This window comes from Canis lupus, chromosome 30, assembly GCF_003254725.2.
Source record: "Canis lupus dingo isolate Sandy chromosome 30, ASM325472v2, whole genome shotgun sequence".
NCBI classification, from domain to species: Eukaryota; Metazoa; Chordata; class Mammalia; order Carnivora; family Canidae; genus Canis; species Canis lupus.
In genome coordinates, this window is record NC_064272.1 from 33,077,361 (window position 1) to 33,096,735 (window position 19,375).

Sequence of the window (19,375 nt, forward strand, 5' to 3'; positions counted from 1 at the left end):
ATGACGGAAAAAAGGTCAGTCTCTTGTCCTCATTCCTCATGTATGTGACAGATGTTGATAAAATAAGTACACAGTTCTCTGATAGTTATAACAGCTAAGAACAGGGCAATCTGAGCTCATCTGGGGGTTAGCAAAGGATTACTTGAGGAATGGACGTTTGAAATGAGATCTGAAGAGTTAGTTGGAGTTAACTAGGTCAGGGTGATGGACTGAACTGCCCAATTAATTGCAAACGGCCCATGACGTTGCACGTAGGCTTTCCTAGATCTGACTCTGGTCTCCCTCTCTCTAAGATGGACTGAACTGCCCAATTAATTGCAAACGGCCCATGACGTTGCACGTAGGCTTTCCTAGATCTGACTCTGGTCTCCCCTCTCTAAGTAGTGGACAAGCATATCCTTGGATGACCAAAGATGATTACTTATTCATTTCATCGAGAAAACATTAACGTAGCGAAGTGTTGACCCTAGGGACAAAGGAGTGTGAGTGAGGAAGGTACAGGAGGAAGGCAAGAGGGAACATGGAAAAATCAAAGAAATGACACTTTTTAAAAAAAGGGGCCATATTTTATCAAGCTGATTGGCAAAGGTAGATAATACACAGTGCTGGCGAGAATGGAAATTCTTCTCTCTGATCCCGCAAATTCACTCTTAAGAAGTTACCCTGGAGAACTGTGGGCATAGATAATGTGGAAAGTCCAGCAAAGAAAGTAAGCATGGCTGCCCTTAAACAATAGGATCCTAGCCCCTCTGGAGGAGAGGTTTCTTTTTGAGGCAGGAAGAGTAAGTATTGTGTGGGAGGTTGTCAGTGGCTGAGTTACCATTGATCACTCCAGGTGGGATTATGTAAAAGCAGGTTTGCGTGTAGAAAAATTTCAATATCACAACCTCTCCCATCCTTTTAATTCGTTGAATTCAACATTCTTACTGAGTACCTGCTGATCCAAGGCTTTGGTACGGATGAAGAACTTCATTATAATGAGAATGGTAACACCTGCCTCCCTGCCCCCGGGAGTGCAGTCTAGAAGGGCAGGCTGACATGTTACAAATTCAAATACAGTGATTATAATGAACTAAATATTTTATTATAGGTATAAGAATATGTGTTTAAAAGTGTTATGAAAAGAAAGGAAGAGCACAATAAATTGCAATTGGAGAACTGTGTGAAGAAGATTCCCCGAAGACATGCCATTTGAACAAATTTTAAAGAATTAATTAGATTTTCTTAGATTTGGCATAGGGGTGGGGAAGGGAGGTCCTTCTCCTTCAGAAAAGAATTACACAAGGCTTTATTTATTTGATGCCTTTACTGAGCACGTATTGATCATGTTGCTAGGTGCTGGGTAGGACACAGAAGTATGAGAACTTTCCACCATGAAAACAAGACAAAACACATCACAAGAACAACAACAACAACAACAACAACAACAACAACAAAAAAATATATATATGATGTTAAATTACTGGGTAATTAGGTATCAATTTTATCAGCAGGCTCTGGGACAGAATCATTGCCCAAAATATTTGCAGCACCGTGGAAAGAAGCCTACTGGGGGCCAAGGGAGAGGGCCCCTTTCCTCAGTTTTCTAGATTAAAAAGTATTATTATTTCTTAATGCTATATGAACCATACCTGAAAACTTTGGCAAAAAAAATCAGGCATAAAGAGTAAAAGAAAATCAAAACCTCCCTTTACCACTTCCAACTCCCCTCCAATCCCATCTCTTTCCCCAGATAGGGTTACTATTTCCAGTTTGGTGTGGATCTTCCCAGAACCTTATCTATGCATTTATGTACAGATAGGTACATACACAAATATATAGTGGGGTTTGTTTTGGTCTCTGTGTTTTATATAAATGATTCTGAACATTTCTTCAACTCTTATTCTTCACTCCAATATGGAACTTTACATGTCAGTCTATTTAGATACACCTCATTATTTTTAGCTAGTATTTCATAGTATGGTTGGTGCATCTTAGTTACTTAACTATTCCCATCTGATCAACCATGAAATGGGCATGAAGGTTCTACCTAATTTGTACAACAACAACAACGAACCTCAGTCTGGGTTTAGTAAATGGGGTCCTGCCTTGAACCATCAGTATAGAGGGTCATAATCCCACTGCTGATTCCAAGATCTGAATCAACGCACAGATCCAGAATGGAAAGGAAGCTGGGACCCTTGAAGAAGAACTCAGTAACGGCACTACGAGGTGAACTGAGAATCTTATTCCAAGACTTCCCCAAAGAGAGTGGTCTTTGGCTAAGTAATTATACACTGAGAAAAGAGAAATACAAAGAGCTTGCCAGCACCGTGGTCCATCAGTGAGGGTGGGGAGCCTAGTGGTCAGGGGAATGAATCAAGCTTAGATATGAATCAATCTCATAGAGGCTCACTGGGACATGAACTCTAAAGATGTCTGGGGTGGGGAAGAGAAGACTACACAGAGTTCTTTGCATCACTACAAATGAAAGAAATAAGGATCAAAACAAGATACCCATTTTACCAAGCTGAGTGGTAAGTTATTACTATGTTTATGGGATGGAAATCAATGTTTGCCCTTTGACCTAGCAATCTTACTTTTAGAAATCATCCCATAGAATTGTTCTCACATGTATGTAGAGAGAAAGCAGAGAGTGAGAGAAGCTGGTTAGCTTCTGTTTTACTTAAAATTATGGAATCAACCTCTGGAATCAGGTATTTTGAACCTATCTAGTAATTACTTCCCAAGTTCCTGAGTGTATAGTTGAAAATGATACACTTAGAAATCGACAGAATCTTCACTCTGGACCCCTAATCCCCGGAATGAAAGCTATTATGATGGGAAAATCCAGACTTCCCCCTTTTTACCAAACCAAAAAGTAATATTGCATCCCTGGAAGAAATGCAGCAATTAGTGCCAACATCAAAAACTTGAGATTCAGGAGTGATGATTTTTTATCACATCTACAATTTACCTGACAACGTGGGCTGATGCATAGTTTAGAAGAACTTGGGGAAAAAAAGGGGAAAAAAAATAGAAGAACTTGGAGAATGGAATGACAGTGACTTTCATTGCATCTGCTTTTACAGATGTTGTCTCATTTGTAACCGCTGATATGTCATTATCAATTTGGCCAGTGCCTCTTTCTCTATCCCAATAAACAATGATGCAGTTTGCTTTCACATGGCGGGGACTGTAGAATGTTCTCAACATCTTGCCTCATTCTCAGTATCAACTCCACGGCTTCATTCTTCAGTCATGTACTTAGAAACCTCGATCATGTCACCAACCCATAGGACACAGTCCTGGTCTCTACAAGGATGTCATTGTGCTAAGATGGCCTGATAAGCAGGAAAGAGCAAGCACCCTGACTGATTGGTAAGACACTTGTGTGCTGAAGATGGAAGATAAATCCCAAGAAAAATCAGGGAATGACCACATCAGTATAGTTTCTGGTGTCTGGTCATCTGAGTTATGTTGGATATTTGTTCCAGAATGAAGGAAAAGTCTCTTTATCTTGTGCCCCCCATAATCCTGACAGACACAAGGTACTTTATAGGACATCTTTGGAGAAGCAAAAGCTTGCCAGGTTTGAGTGAGGCCCAGAGAAGCAGAATACTTCTCAAGCTATGCTAGGCTGCAGTGCAGGTAATCTGCCCCTAGCCTTTCTAACCCAGAACATTCAGTGGTGTTCAAAGTGTGTGTGACAAATCAGGCTGTGTGGAGCTTAAGGCAAGCCTCAACATTAAAAGTAGTATGAAGGCAACTATATACATGGCCTAATATACATGTTTCCATTACTGTAATTTCCTTTTGATAGTACTGCATGATTTTTGTTGTTGTTAATATATATATTTTTTAATTTTAATTGTGTAGGAGGTGCCTGTTGGCTCAGTTGGTAGAACATGGGACTATGGATCTTAGGGTCATGAGTTCAAGCCCCCTAATGATGGTAGAGTTTACTAAAAAAAAATTTTTTTAAAGATTTTTTTAATTGTGTAAAATATAGATAACATAAAATTTACCATTTTAAGTATACAGTTCAGTTCCATTTAGTACATTCATATTGTTGTGCAATCATCACAACCATCTCAGAACTTTTTTCATCTTGCAAAACTGAAACTCTATGTCCATTAAAGGATAATTCAGCATTTCTTCCTCCACCCAGCCCATGAAAACCAGCATTCTATTTTCTGACTGCTCTTAAAGTACCCCATGATTTTAATTTTGTTATTTTTATAGTATCTCTGCTCTCTAGGAAGCCAAATCTCTCCTCAGTGCTCTTTAAAAAGATTTCCTGGACACTTTTGTACGTTTGATATTCCTGTTGCATTTTTTAAAAAGATTATTTATTTATTTATTCATGAAAGACACAGAGAGGGAAAGGCAGAGACGTAGGCAGAGGGAGAAGCAGGCTCCAGGCAGGGAGCCCCATGTGGGACTCAATCCTGAGACTGCAGATCACGCCCTGAGCCAGGGGCAAGTACTCAACTGCTGAGCCACCCAGGCGTCCCTCCTGTTGCATTTTTGAGTCAGCTTACCAACTTTCATAAATAAACTCAGATAAGATTTTTGATATTGCACTGAATCACCATTGTTAAGGTGTGACAATTTAAGCTTCAAAAAATATAATTTATTAAAACAAGTTAAGTTTATTATAAAAAAGTCATGAGACTTTAATGACTTCAAATGGAGAATTTTTAAAATTTTCAATAAATAGTACCATACTCAAGTTAATTTTATTCAGGTAAGAAAAAATTTTTAATTGTTTAAAAACTCAGGATGCTTTCATTATACCCACGCAGAAGGCTAATACTCCTTGTGTGAAATATTTTTTAAAGATTTCATTTATTTAAGAGAGGGAGAGAGGCAAAGGGAGAAGATCTCAAGCAGACTCCCTGCTGAGCATGGAGCTCGACTAGGGCTTGATCTCACAACCCTGAGATCAGGACCTGAGTGGAAATCAAGTCAGATGCTCAACCCACTGAACCACCCAGGCACCCCTCCTGTGTGAAATATTAATGAATATGCTCATGGGACTTTCTGCTCCTTCAATATATGGCATTAGTAGGGGAAGGGGAAGGAGTGGACTTTAAAGGCTGAAGTTACAACGTCAACAGTTCAAAATAGGTTTGTATCAGACAACCAAGCATTTCTAGCAATGTTTTAGCCATCTTATGCCCTAAAATTATTTAACTATCCCCAAATTCCATCCATTGTTTGTCGCCTAGCCACAGGGTGAGATTTGTTGACCCTCACAAATGCCATAATTTAATATGGTGTGTGGAATCTGTGGAACACAGTAACCCTAGAGGTATTGTCTCATACTTGTACTCTCTTTGATGGTAAATACACATCTTCAAGTACACTTTAAAAATTACATCTAAGACCATTGGGCAGCCCCGGTGGCGCAGCGGTTTAGCGCCGCCTGCAGCCCAGGGCGTGATCCTGGAGACCCTGGATCGAGTCCCACGTCAGGCTCTCTGTATGATGCCTGCTTCTCCCTCTGCCTGTGTCTCTGCCTCTCTCTCTGTCTCTATGAATAAATAAATAAAATCTTTAAAAAAAAAAAAATAAGACCATGCAGCTTATATGATGTGGGCCCAGAAGAGGATGCATTAAAATCCTACCAACTTTTGTATGGGTATCTCTCATTCAGCTTTCCTAATCATAGGCAAACAGCTCATTTCATGTAGCACAAAGACTGGAGAGGATGACCTAGGAGCCAAAAAATTTACTCCCATTACTGACAGTAAATGAGAATAAACCGAACACATGGATGGAGTTCCTCCTTAGACTGAGTGGCAGAGTTTGGTGTTGGAAGACTCCTGGACTAATAATCAGACCAAAGTCCAATGTATTACAGTTCTGTTTTTAGAAGCATCTTGAGTTCACTCATTTTAATGATGGTTCTTGCATGTGGCATAGAAAGTTGAAAGAAGGCATCTCTGGATCGCACTCTAATAGTACCAAATCTGAATCAACTACATTGCAAGTTGCAGTATTCAAAAAGTATATATAACTAACTACATGCCTAGCAGTAAAAACATTTTTTTTACAACATACCTTAGAAAAAACCATTCCCCTCCCCTCCTTACTTTATTAACGGAGCTTATACTTAAAGCTTCTTTCTTAAAAAACAAAAAAACAAAAACAAAAAAAAAGCTTCTTTCTAAGATAATTTTTATCTGCGTTTGATAATTTTACATTCATAAAAAAGAAATAGACCTACATCCTGGATATAAAGCCCGAGTTGCTTACTCTGTGTTACTTATCATTACTAAAGATGGGTCAAGCAGTTATGATATGCCCTCTGGGTGAATGCAGAGTGAACCATATATGCAGTGCCCTTGTCTAGTAAAGAAAAACAACTGATCCTGAATCTAATCAACCACTGGATCCAACAACACGTTAAACACCATCAAGAATGCAATTAGCCTAAAGTTATCTTTATGCCAAAGAATATTATCCCTTTGTAGATTATTTATATACATGATTGAACTAGTTCCAGAAAGGTAAGTATTTGTACACTCACCATAGTGAGCAAGAATTCGCCTTACTGCACTTCGACCAGAATTGCTTATAATAATCCATTTTAAATCATGTACACTATTTGAATTAGGCAGGATAGTATTTGTTATTGCATTAATTTGAATACGATTGAGGTTAAGAGTATTTTTTGCTTATTGATTAGCTATTTTTGTTTCTTCATTTAGAATTGTGTATTCATACTTTTTGCCCATTGTTCTGTTTGATCCTTGATGGTTTTCTTGCTTCTACACCTGGGGTAGAATCTTTATTTGGTAAAGATATTACCCTTTATCATATTTGTTGCAATTTTTTTCCAGCTTCTAGTTAGTTTTCTAATTATGTTTATAGTCTCGTGTAATTTTAATGTTGCCCAACCTGCTGCCGCTTTCCTTTGAGTTTCTAACACTCCTCTTAAACTTAGAAAGTATTCCCCATTTAGAGAGATATTCTCCTGACAAATGGAAGCTGATAGACATGCAACTCTCTTTTCTATTTATGGCTTGATGTTTATATATTTCAACTCTTCATTCTACCTAGACATTTTTTGGCATAAGGTATAAAAATAAGATCTAAATTATTTTTCCCCAAATAACAACTCTGTGGCTTGAACACTATATTGAATAATTCTTATATTCACACAATTATTAGTATGTAAAGTTATAATGTTATCAAGACCTGAAGTTCCTTCTTTATTGCCGATCTAGAAAGAGCAATTTTGCCAAAACTTGAATTCCTTTGGTCTTGATATATGTTTGCTCAATTTTGCTGTTTTCTTTGAGGTAAAAATAGATGTTAGTTTTTCTTCCCTTATGTTCCTGATTAACAAATAAGAGATGAACTCATTTGTGTTTTATTTAGTGAATATGTTGCCTATCTCATATTTTGCAAGCTAATATCACTTAATTTTCACTAATAGTATATTTTGATTTCTGTAACATGCACTATTCTAAAACTAGGAAAGCCAATTTCTTAAATTACTATAAGTGAAGTCCTGACTGATTTTACTTTTATTTTTATTTTTTATTTATTTTATTTATTTTACTTTTAAAATGTACTCCTAAAGTTCAAAAATATTTTAAAAAATCAATTCACAAACAGAAAATGTAAATAACACTCACATGTCTGTAGAACTAATGAACGATGGAGAAATAAAGACAAGGTAAATTTTGTCATGGGTGGAAGGGGAGAAGAGGACCACTCACTGGAGGGAGAGCATCAGAGTGGGTTCACCAGACATTTCACAGAGAAGCCATGGCATCTAATGAGAGCCCAGCAAAGCTGGATTCTGGTATGTTGCTGGAATATGTCTTTTAATATATTTAAAACCCAAACAAAAGCATTGTCTGCTCCTAGATACATCACTGGGTTTAAATATATTAACTGATGCCAAAGAAGGAATACAGGTTGCCCCCATTTATCCAAACATAGAGTATTCCTGATACCTTTCATAAATGCAAATGGCTAAAGAGAAGCAATTGCCATTCATTTATACTGAAAATTTTTTGAGTTTTCCGTGCCGCCCAAAATAACCTCTCTTAGGCTTCTCTGATACCTTAGGACACATCTTGTTAACAGAAGCACAAAATAAATTGAGATAAAGCACAAATACTAAAAAGATATAGTTCCAAGCTGTGATGGCTTGATGCTGATACCAAGTGTAGTTCCCAGGGAAAGAGCTTGGGAGAGCCACTCTCCCCACTGGGTTCCTACTGCCTCTCACCGCAAAAACCTTGAACGCACTGTATTCACTTTTTGCTTTATTCGCTAAAGCAAAAATCCTCTCAGGATTTTGCGTTCAGTTAAGGAAAACAGGTACTAATGTAGGTCTCTCACAAAAGCAAAGTGCCATAACACAAACTTGCAAACAGTGGGGCCACCTGAGTCCTAAACAGACATTCCTGCACGTTAGGATTGAGCAGTGAGCAAGTAGCCGGGAGGCAACAGGTGCTAGGATTGAGTAGGAAACGAATCTATGAAGGTGTCAGAGTTTGTGCTATCAATTGAATTATTAGTACATTATTAAAATATTTCACTTTTTGTACATCTGCCATTTTGAATTCATTCTTCTGTGAGTTAGTAAACAAGTAAGCCAAGTTGTTCAAGCTAAATTGAACAAACTTTTCAAAGGTAAGAGCAGAAAGCATTCAGAAAGTTGTTGAGGGCCCACTGCCAGCTAGACCAGAACATGTTAAATTAAAGCTACATGTAAACCTGAACTCAAGTCTACCATGATTGTAATAAATATAAAGTGTTTGTGCTGACATTATATTTTATGTTTTCTCCCCATGGGGAAGAAAAAGACCCATAAATGCATGATACATATACGTATGTATATTAATAATATATGTATAATAAATTTGTTTATTTAGTGGGCTCCACACCCAATGTGGGGCTTGAATTCACTACCTTCCCTAGATCAAGAGTCACATGCTCCACTGACTGAGCCAGTCAGACACCCCAAACGTGTGCCCTTGAAAGCAGAGAGTATAACATGTGCTTCATGATATTGGTATGATTCATCGCTTAAGGGTAGAGCTAGCCTGTGAAGAAAATAGAAAGATCTGGAACAACCTATGTTTTCCCTGGACATGTAAAACATCTCCACAGGTTTTTGTTATTAGCAGCATGATGGATCATTCTGTGGCAATGCCTAGGGTCTGTCTAAATATTGGACAAAGATGGGATTAGCCATGCAGATGTACAATATCAGTACAAAACCTTAAACGTCTACTGTGGGTCTCTCCCCAGCCACTGCACTTAACTCTCGGGATTATTGCCTGTGTGGGTGGCTCATTGCATGTGAGCTTGCAGTGATGGAACACTAGCCCCTGAATATTCCTGCTTCTGGTCCAGCCTCCCACAAGCTCTCCTATGTACTCACCGAAGAGCATTTCAGAGGGGCCCACAGTTTATGGAGGAGCTGTCTGGAAGGTCTCATACACGTTTATTTATACTTGAGGAAAAAAGAAAACAGGTAGGAGAACCACAACTACTTTTGTGCAAAATAAATTTTCTGCATATGAAGGACAAAAATGTCCTTTTTATTTTTTTAAAGATTTTCTTTTTATTTCTTCATGAGAGACACAGAGAGAGAGGCAGGTACATAGGCAGAGGGAGAAGCAGGCTCTATGTAGGGAGCCCGATGTGGGACTCGATCCCAGATCCCAGGATCACGCCCTGAGCCAAAGGCAGATGCTCAACCACTGAGCCACCTGGGTGCCCCCAAAATGTCCTTTTTAAACAATAGATTCTTCTAGACTCAAATCCTTAAGGTTTTGAATTACACTTCAAAAATGAGCAAGAACAGATGGTGAAAGATAATCGTGCAGCTGTGGAAAGGACTGAAAACAGAGTTTCCCAGCTTCTGTGAGTTAGTTTCTAACTGTGTGTTCCTGGGCAAATCACTTGACTTCTAAACAGAAGAGAAAAAGAAAGTTAGTGTTAAAGCAGACACATGCAAAAAAAAAAGCAGGTACATGTACATACTAACATATTTGATAGCCCCTTATCCTCTATATGATGAAATAATTTTCTTAATAATCAGTAATAATATTTTCTCCATTTGTTTTTAGTTTTACAGCTACTTAAAAAAGAACTGATACAAATTTTAATATTTCAGGTATGAACTAAAATTTGCACTTACTGACAAAAAAAATTCTATCTCAGGACTGGCACACTATTTCACCATTTTCAATTTTAGATACAAGTAAAAATTCCAATTCACAAAGAATGACAGACCTGAAGTAACTCGGGCTCTGCTTTCTCATCTTGATACCTGTGTGCCATCACCACTTACGTCAAATCTGCTATCTAAATGCGGGGATATGTCATATCACCAGTGCTAGAGGCTGACACTATGCCAAAGAGAGCTTGAACAATTCTGAACAATCTGAATTTAATCTCAAAATGAAAGTCATAGCTGAGTGTGTTGGGGGTCAATGGTAAAATTAGGAGTTCTCCAAATTAGCCTCCACATAGAACATGATGCTTACCAAAGTATAAATGCTAAACAAAAGTGCTAATTCAAAGTCTACATGTATATTCTTAAAATTCAACAGTATTCACTGCTACTCCAGAATGTAGATCAACAAAATATATTTTTCAGGGAAGAGAGGTTTTTTAAAAATTATGTTTAAGATTAGAATTGTCAGAGAGGGGGATCCCTGGGTGGTGCAGTGGTTTGGCGCCTGCCTTTGGCCCAGGGCGCGATCCTGGAGACCCGGGATCGAATCCCACATCGGGCTCCAGGTGCATGGAGCCTGCTTCTCCCTCTGCCTATGTCTCTGCCTCTCTCTCTCTGTGTGTGACTATCATAAATAAATAAAAATTAAAAAAAAATAAAAAAATAAAAAAAAGAATTGTCAGAGAGTAGTGATAATAAAAAGCAGATCAACTTTCAGCCAGTTTATTTTTTTAAAGATTTTATTTATTTATTTATTTATTTATTTATTTATTCATTCATTCATTCATTCATTCATTCATTCGATAGAGAGAGAGCACAAGCAGGTGGAGCAGCAGGCAGAGGGAGAGGGAGAAGCAGGCTCTTTGCTCTATCCCAGGTTCTCTGGGATCATGATCTGAGCTGAAGGCAGACACTTAGCCAACTGAGCCACCCAGGAGCCCCATATTATTTTTAAACTCTTTAATTATCCTCTATTGCTTGTACCAGGGACAGTCTTTCCTTGCCCTTGATAATCCACCCTCCCCACTCTCTTGCATTTTATCACTTTAATAGTGAGATAAGCACTTACTATCTCACCCTCACCTCCCCAGAACCTGACATGGCCCAGGCCTGGCATCCACAGAGGGCCTTATATTTAGAATTTAGATGTATCATCGAAATGAGGTATTCTTATAGTCACAAAGATAAACCAACAAGAATGAAGGAAGAATGAAGAAATGATTTTTTTTGTATGCCCTTCTGGTCCCAAGATTATGGCTATGGATAGCAAGGTCACCAAGAACAATTAGAGATTGCCAAGGACTTGTTTTAATGTGTTTTCAAGTCTGAGAAGTTTGACATTTAGAAATAAATAGTAAGGGATCCCTGGGTGGCTCAGCGGTTTAGCGCCTGCCTTTGGCCTAGGGCATGATCCCCTGTGGGGAGCCTACTTCTCCCTCAGTCTGTGTCTCTGCCTCTCTCTCTCTCTCTGTGTGTGTCTCTCATGAATAAATAAATAAAATCTTAAATAAGTAAATAAAATAAAAAAGGAAGAAGATATTCATCTTACAATTTTTAACTTGCGCCGTTAACTGGACTTCTATATGTAAATTAATATTATTAAAAATTCTGAAGTTATTAAATAGAACAAGTATAATGAATATATTTGGGGTGTTTTAAGTTCGTTATTTTTTTACACATAAACGTTAACATGTGCCACAATTTTTACAACTGTTTTGCCATTTCTACAAATGAGCCTATTTGCATTGCTGGAGTTTCCCATAGGAAACCAATCCTATGGGTGTTCCAGTATGGGACTTCCAGTGCTCAAAGTGGGACAGTCCCTGCCAGGCAAACCAGAACTGCTGGCCACCCTATCTAAGCCCTTCAGAGGAGAGCACACTCTGATCTTATAGGATGGCTGGTTTCTCACTGGCTGAGTCTGGAAATCTTTTCTGAAGAGGAACAGAAGCTACCCCTTCCCCCTTTCTGCTGAAACAGGCACTCATACTAGGAGCATTCAGCCTCAAGCATGACGCCTCCATACACCACTGCTCATTCCTCCTCAAACTGACTTGTCTCTATTTCAAACTGAGTATTTATCTGATGACAACAACAAATGCGATTACATAATATCTCTTATATAAATCATAGTAGAGTGTTTTACAAACTAAGAACAAGATGAACGTAGAAATTTTACATTTTTTAAGGACCCAGCAAAGATTTAGCATTCTCAAAATCACCTGGAGGCCGCTTCCATACCTCTGTGATAGAAATTTAGAAAACCCTAGATTTGGGGTTCCGAGGCTGAAATTTGAAGTATCTAAGACAGTTGAAGGATACAGACTTTTTAATATGTAATAAATAAAAGGTTTGGAGAGCATATGGTCCTGCGAAAACTGTGCCTGGTGTAAGTTAAATAACTAAAAAATCAATACGCTGTTACTGACAACCAAGATGTTGTATTGTGGAGGTTTTGTGCTGAAACAGATAGTAGTAAAAGAGAATGATGGTGTTTTTTCATGCATCATGTGTTGTCTTCCAACCAATGGCATGATTTGGGGAATCCATAACTAATGATTTATGCCACAACTCAAGCCTTGAAGTAAAGTCATTGATCACGTTTGATCAACATCTTTGCCTGTTGTTATTTAAAAGACAGTAAAAGACTTCTAGACCTGAAAGATAATCACCCATGTTAAGAGAATAAATGGGTTATAGAAACTTCATCAACCAACCACTTAAAACTTGGCCTTTTGCAGCACCACTAAGATTTAAACTGCAAGGTCAGTCAAAACAAAGCCAACTGTAGTTTATGAATGACTGGAAATAGATCAGCTTTGCCAAGCGGAGAGCCAAAAACTACCACAAGCAAGGGTGTGGTTTGCACATGCTCATCTGTGATTGCAGAAAGGCAAAGTGGTACAAAGCTTTAGAGGGCAATTTAGCCCTAAATATAAAATTTTACATTTCTTTTTAAAAAAAGATTTATTTGAGAGAGAAAGCAGGAACGAGAGAGAGAGAGAGAGAGCAAAAGAGAGAGGGTTGGGGGAAGGATAGGGGAAGAGGGAGAAAGAATCCCAAGCAGACTCTGCAATAAGCATGGAGCCCTGCCTGGGGCTTGACCTCATGACCTTGAGATCAGGACCCCTGCCAAAACTAAGAGTCATATGCTTAAATGCGCCACCCAGGTGCCCACCTAAATACAAAATTTTAAATACAACGTGTCTGATTGAGCAAGGCCATGTCTAAGAATTTTGTTCACAGAAATATTGGCCTGATTTATAAAAATATACAAATAAGGAAAGCTTATTGCTGAATAGTTGTAACATTTGTGATTGTGAAATAGTTGACCTCCTAGACGTCTAACAATAGTGTGAAAAAAACTTTATTGTAGATCCAGGGCTGCCCGAGTGGTTCAGTTGGTTAAGCATCTCACACTTGAAGTCAGCTCAAGTCATGATCTCAGGATCAGGAGATCCAGCCCCACATTGGGCTCTGTGGTCTGCTTGAGATTCTTTCCCCTTTCCCTGCCTTCCCCCTTTGCTCCTCCACTCCCCATTTGCATGTGTGCTCACTCTCTCTCTCAAATCAATCAATCAATCAATCTTTATTGTAGATCTATATTGAAGAATACTATGTAGCCATCCAAAAGAAGAATATGGATCTATATGCATTGACTTGGAAACACCTCGGGGTATACTGGGGAGAAGGTAGCAAGTTGCAGAGCACCATTTTTATTTTGTAAAAGAAATGAAAAATACCAATATGAATACACATTAATATGTATGCTCATAAATAATTCAAGAAACACTATACTTATAGCAAACTTAAGACTGATTAGTGGTTGAGAGTGGGAATGTTTCATTTAATTTTTTTAGGATGTACTTGTATTACTTTTGTATTTTTAAGGCAGAATTTCCTTTTTCTTTTTTTTAAAACCTGGAAACATGTTGTCAATTAGGTCCTGACTCTGAAAGTCACTGTATCTCTCCCTTGCAATAACCACATCAGAGACAAAAGATAGCGGTGATTGTATATAAAAAAAAAAAAAAAAAACCACCAAGGATCCTGCAAGTAAAATCAGGCCCCTTCACATCATCCCAGGTACAGGGATGGAAAAATAAAAGCTATTCTATCCTGTATTTTGGGCAATTTTTCAATTAGGTAACATATTAAGCCATTTAACAAATGAAGATAACAAAATTTAAGCAGAGTTATATATATTGTACCTAATTCATATTGCTCTATTTTAAATTTGATGGATAAAGAATCCCTTTCCTTCTTCCTTATTTCTCATCTCCCTGGTTTTCCCAAGCCTACATCTGTCTCTCTCTACAAACCATTCATTTAAAGTAAAAAATTGGGATCCCTGGGTGGCGCAGCGGTTTGGCGCCTGCCTTTGGCCCAGGGCGCGATCCTGGAGACCTAGGATCGAGTCCCACATCGGGCTCCCGGTGCATGGAGCCTGCTTCTCCCTCTGCCCGTGTCTCTGCCTCTCTCTCTCTCTGTGACTATCATAAATAAATAAAAATTTAAAGTAAAAAATTTTTATGCACTTAAAAAAAAAGTAATTCCAGTGTTATGTTAGTTTCAGGTGTATGATATGCGATTCGACACTCCCATATATTACCCAGTGCTCATCATGATAATTGTACTCTTAATCCCCATCACCTGTATCACCCGTCCCCCTACCTACCTCCCCTCTGGTAACCATTAGTTTGTTCTCAAGAGTTAAGAGTCTGTTTTTTTGGTTTCTCTTTTATTCCCTTTGTCTACTGTTTTGTTTCTTAAATTCCACATATGAGCAAAATCACGTGGTATCTGTTCCTTCTCTGATCAGCTCACCTTGTTCCACATTATACTCTGTAGCTCCATCTATGTTGTTGAAAATGGCAAGATTTCATTCTTTTTATGGTTGAATACTATTCCATTCTATACGTATACTGTATCTTCTTTATCCATTCATCTATTGATGGACACTTTGGGCTGCTTCCAGGTCGGTTATTGTAAATAATGCTGCGATAAATATAGGGGTGCATATATCCCTCTGAATTAGTGTTTTTGTATTCTTTGTGTAAATACCCAGTAGTGTGATCGCTAGATCATAGGGTAGTGCTATTTTTAGTTTTTTGAGGAACCTCCATACTGTTTTCCCCAGTGGGTACACTCATTTGGGCTCCTACCAACAGTGCACAAGAATTCCTTTTTCTCCACATCCTCACCAACACTTGTTTCTTGAGTTTCTTATTTTGGTCATTCTCTCAGGTGTGAGGTGATATCTCATTGTGGTTTTGATTTGCATTTCCCTGATAATCAGAGATGTTAAGCATCTTTTCGTGTGTCGTGCTATCTGGATGTCTACTTTGGAGAAATGTCTGTTCATGTCTTCTGCCTATTTTTAAATTGGATTATTTGGTTTTGTTGGTGTTGAGTTGTATAAGTTTTTTATGTATTTTGGATACTAATCCTTTATGGGAGATGTCATTTGCAAATGTCTTCTCCCATTCCATAAGTTGTTTTTAGTTCGATCAGTTGTTGTTGTTTTTTGTTGTTGTTATTGTTTTTTTGCTGTGCAGAAGCTTTTTATTTTGATGTAGTCCAAAGAGTTTAGTTTTGCTTTTGTTTTCCTTGCCTCAGGAGACATATCTAGAAAGTATAACCAATGTCAGAGAAATTACTGTAAGTCCTCTTATCTAGGATTTTTGTGGTTTCAGGTCTCACATTTAGGTCTTTAACCCATTTTGAATTTGTTTTTGTGTTTGATGTAAGAAAGTGGTCCAGTTTTCCCAACACCATTTGTTGAAGAATGGTCTTTTTCCCATTGCATGTTCTTGCCTCCTTTATTGATAATTAATTGACCATATAATTGTGGCTCACTTTTGGGTTTTCAATTCTGTTTTATTGATCTGTGTATCTATTTTTGTGCTAGTACCATACTGTTTTGATTACTATAGCTTTGTAATATAACTTGGAGTCCAGAATTGTGATGCCTCCAGTTTTGTTTTGTTTTGTTTTTTCAAGATTGTTTTGACTATTCAGGATTTTCTGTGGTCCTATGCAAATTTTAGGATTGTTTGTTCTAGCTCTGTGAAAAATGCTGTTGGTATTTTGATAGGGAATGCATTAAATGTGTAGCTTGCTTTGGGTAGTATAGTCATTTTGATAATATTTGTTCTTCTAATCCGTGATTATGAGATGATTTTCCATTTCTTTGTGTCATCTTCCATTTCTTTCCTCAATATTTTATAGTTTTCAGAGTATAGGTCTTTCACCTCTGTGGTTAGGTTTATTCCTAGATATTTTTTTTTTTAGTGCAATTGTAAATGAGATTGTTTTCTTAATTTCTCTTTCTGCTGCTTCATTGTTAGTGTATAGAAATACTATGGATTTCTGTACACTGATTTTGTATCTGTCACTTTACTGAAATCATTTCTCAGTTCTAGTCTTTTTTTTTTTTTTGCGGAGTCTTTAAGGTTTTCTATATATAATATCATATCATTTGCAAAGAGTGAAAGCTTTACTTCTTCCTTACCAATCTAGATGCCTTTATTTCTTTTTGTTGCCTGATTGCTGTGGCTTGGGCTTCCAGTACTATTTTGAATAGAAGTGGTGAGAGTAGACATCCTTGTCCTGTTCCTGATCTTGGAGGGAAAGCCTTTATCTTTCCCATTGAGTATGATGTTAGCCGTGGATTTTTCATATTAAATCTTATGTTGAGTTATGTTCCTTCTAAACCTACTTTGTTGAGGGCTTTTTTTTTTAAATCATAAATGGATATTGTACTTTGTCAAATGGTTTTTTTGAGTCTATTAAAATGACCATATGGTTTTTATCCTTTCTTTTATCAATGTGATGTACCACACTGATTGATTTGCAAATATTGAACCACCTTGCATCCCAGGAATAAATCCTACTTGATTGTGGGGCATGACTTTTTTTTAACATATTGTTGGATTCAGCTTGACAATATTTTGTTGAGGATTTTTGCAATATTTCATCAGAGATATTGGCCTATAGTTCTCTCTCTCTTTTTTAAGTAATCTCTACACCCAATGTGGGGCTTGAACTTACAACCCTAAGATGGAGTCACATGCTCTACTGACTGAGCCAGCCAGTCACCCCTGTAGTTCTCTGTTTCTGTGGTGTCTTTATCTAGTTTTGATATTAAGGTAATACTGGCCTCACAGAATGAATTTGGAAGTTTTATTTCCTCTTCTATTTTTTGGAATAGCTTGAGAAAAATTAGTATTAACTCTTCTTTAAATTTTTGGTAGAATTCACCTGTTAAGCCATCTAGTCCTGAACTTTTGTTGTTGGAATTTTAAAAATGATTATTATTAATTAAATTCTATTTCTGATAATGGGCCTGTTCAAATTTTCTATTTCTTCATGCTTCAGTTTCAGTAGGTTATGTTTCTAAGAATTTATCTATTTCTTATAGGTTGTTCAATTTTTTGGCATATAATTTTTATAATATTCTCTAACAATCTTTTGTATTTCTGGGGTGTCAGTTATTTCTCCTCTTTCATTTGTGCTTTTAAAAAAATTCTCCCCCTCTGTCTTATTTTTTTGATGAATCCGGCTAGAAGTTTATCACTTTTATTAATCTTTAAAACAACCAGCTCCTGGTTTCATTGTTCCGTTCTATTGTTTGTTTATTTATTTATTTTTGTTATTTTTTTGTTTTTAGTTTCTGTATCACTTCTGTTCTAATCTTTATTATTTCCTTCCTTCTACTGGTTTGGGGTTATATTCTTCTTTTTCTAGCTCTTTTAGGTGTAAGATTATGTTGTTTACTTGAGATTTTTCTTACTTCTTGAGGCTGGCCTGTTTTGCTACAAACTTCCCTCTTAGAACTACTTTTGCTGCATCCCAGAGATTTTGAACTATTGTGTTTTCATTTTCATTTTCCTCCATGTAATTTTTTATTTCTTTTTTAATTCTTAGTTGACCTATTCATCATTTAGTAGCATGTTATTTTACCTCCATGTATTTGTGGTCCTTCCAGATTTTTTCTTGTGGTTGATTTCTAGTTTCATACATTGTGGTCAGAAAAGATGTATGATCTATTGTGGAGAGTGTTCTATATGCACTTGCAAAGAATGTGTATTCTGCTATTTTAGGATGGAATGTTCTGAATATATCTGTTAAATCCACCTGGTCTAGTGTGTCATTCAGATCCATTGTTTCCTTGTTGATTTTCTGTTTGGCTGATCTGTTTATTGATGTAAGTGGGGGTGTTAAAGTCCTCTACTACTATTGTATTACTGTCAGTTAGTTCCTTTATGTTTGCTATTAACTGTTTCATGAATTTGGGTTCTGGGGATCCCTGGGTGGCTCAGCGGTTCAGCGCCTGCCTTTGGCCCAGGGCGTGATCCTGGAGTCCTGGGATCGAGTCGCGCCTCAGGCTCCCTGCATGGAGCCTGCTTCTCCCTCTGCCTCTCTCTCTCTCTCCCTCATGAATAAAGAAATAAAATCTTAAAAAAAAAAAAAAAGAATTTGGGTGCTCCCATATTGGGTGCATAAATATTTACAATTGTTACATCCTCTTGTTGGATTGTCCCCTTTATGATTATATGGTGTCCCTTTTTTATCTCTTGTTATAGTCTTTGTTTTAAAGTCTATTTTGTCCAATATAAGTATTGCTGCCCTGCTTTCTTTTGACATCCATTTTCATGGCGAATGTTTCTTCATCCTCTCACTTTTAGTCTGCATGTGTCTAAGTCTGAAATGTGTCATACAGGCAGCATATAGATGGGTCTTGTTTTTTTATCCATTCGGCCACCCTATGTCTTTTTATTGGAATGCTTAGTCCATTTACAGTCGAAGTATTATTGATAAGTATGTATTGCCATTTTGATACTTGTCTTGTGGTTGTCTCTGTAGTTCTTCTCTGATTCTTTCTTCTCTTGCCCCTTTACACTTTGTTGCCTTTGTTGCCTTTCTTTAGTGCTAAACTTGGATTCCTTTATTTTTTGCATATCTATTACTGGGATTTGTTATATACATGATATACATTATAAACCATATTATATACATTATAAACCATTAGGTCTGTATATAACATCTTCTGCATATAGCTGTCTACATTAAGCTTGAGCCCATTCTTTACTCCTCCTCTCCAACATTTGGTATATAGTGCCATAATTTACATCTCTTTGAGTACCTTCACTGATTCGCACAGATATGCTTATTTTT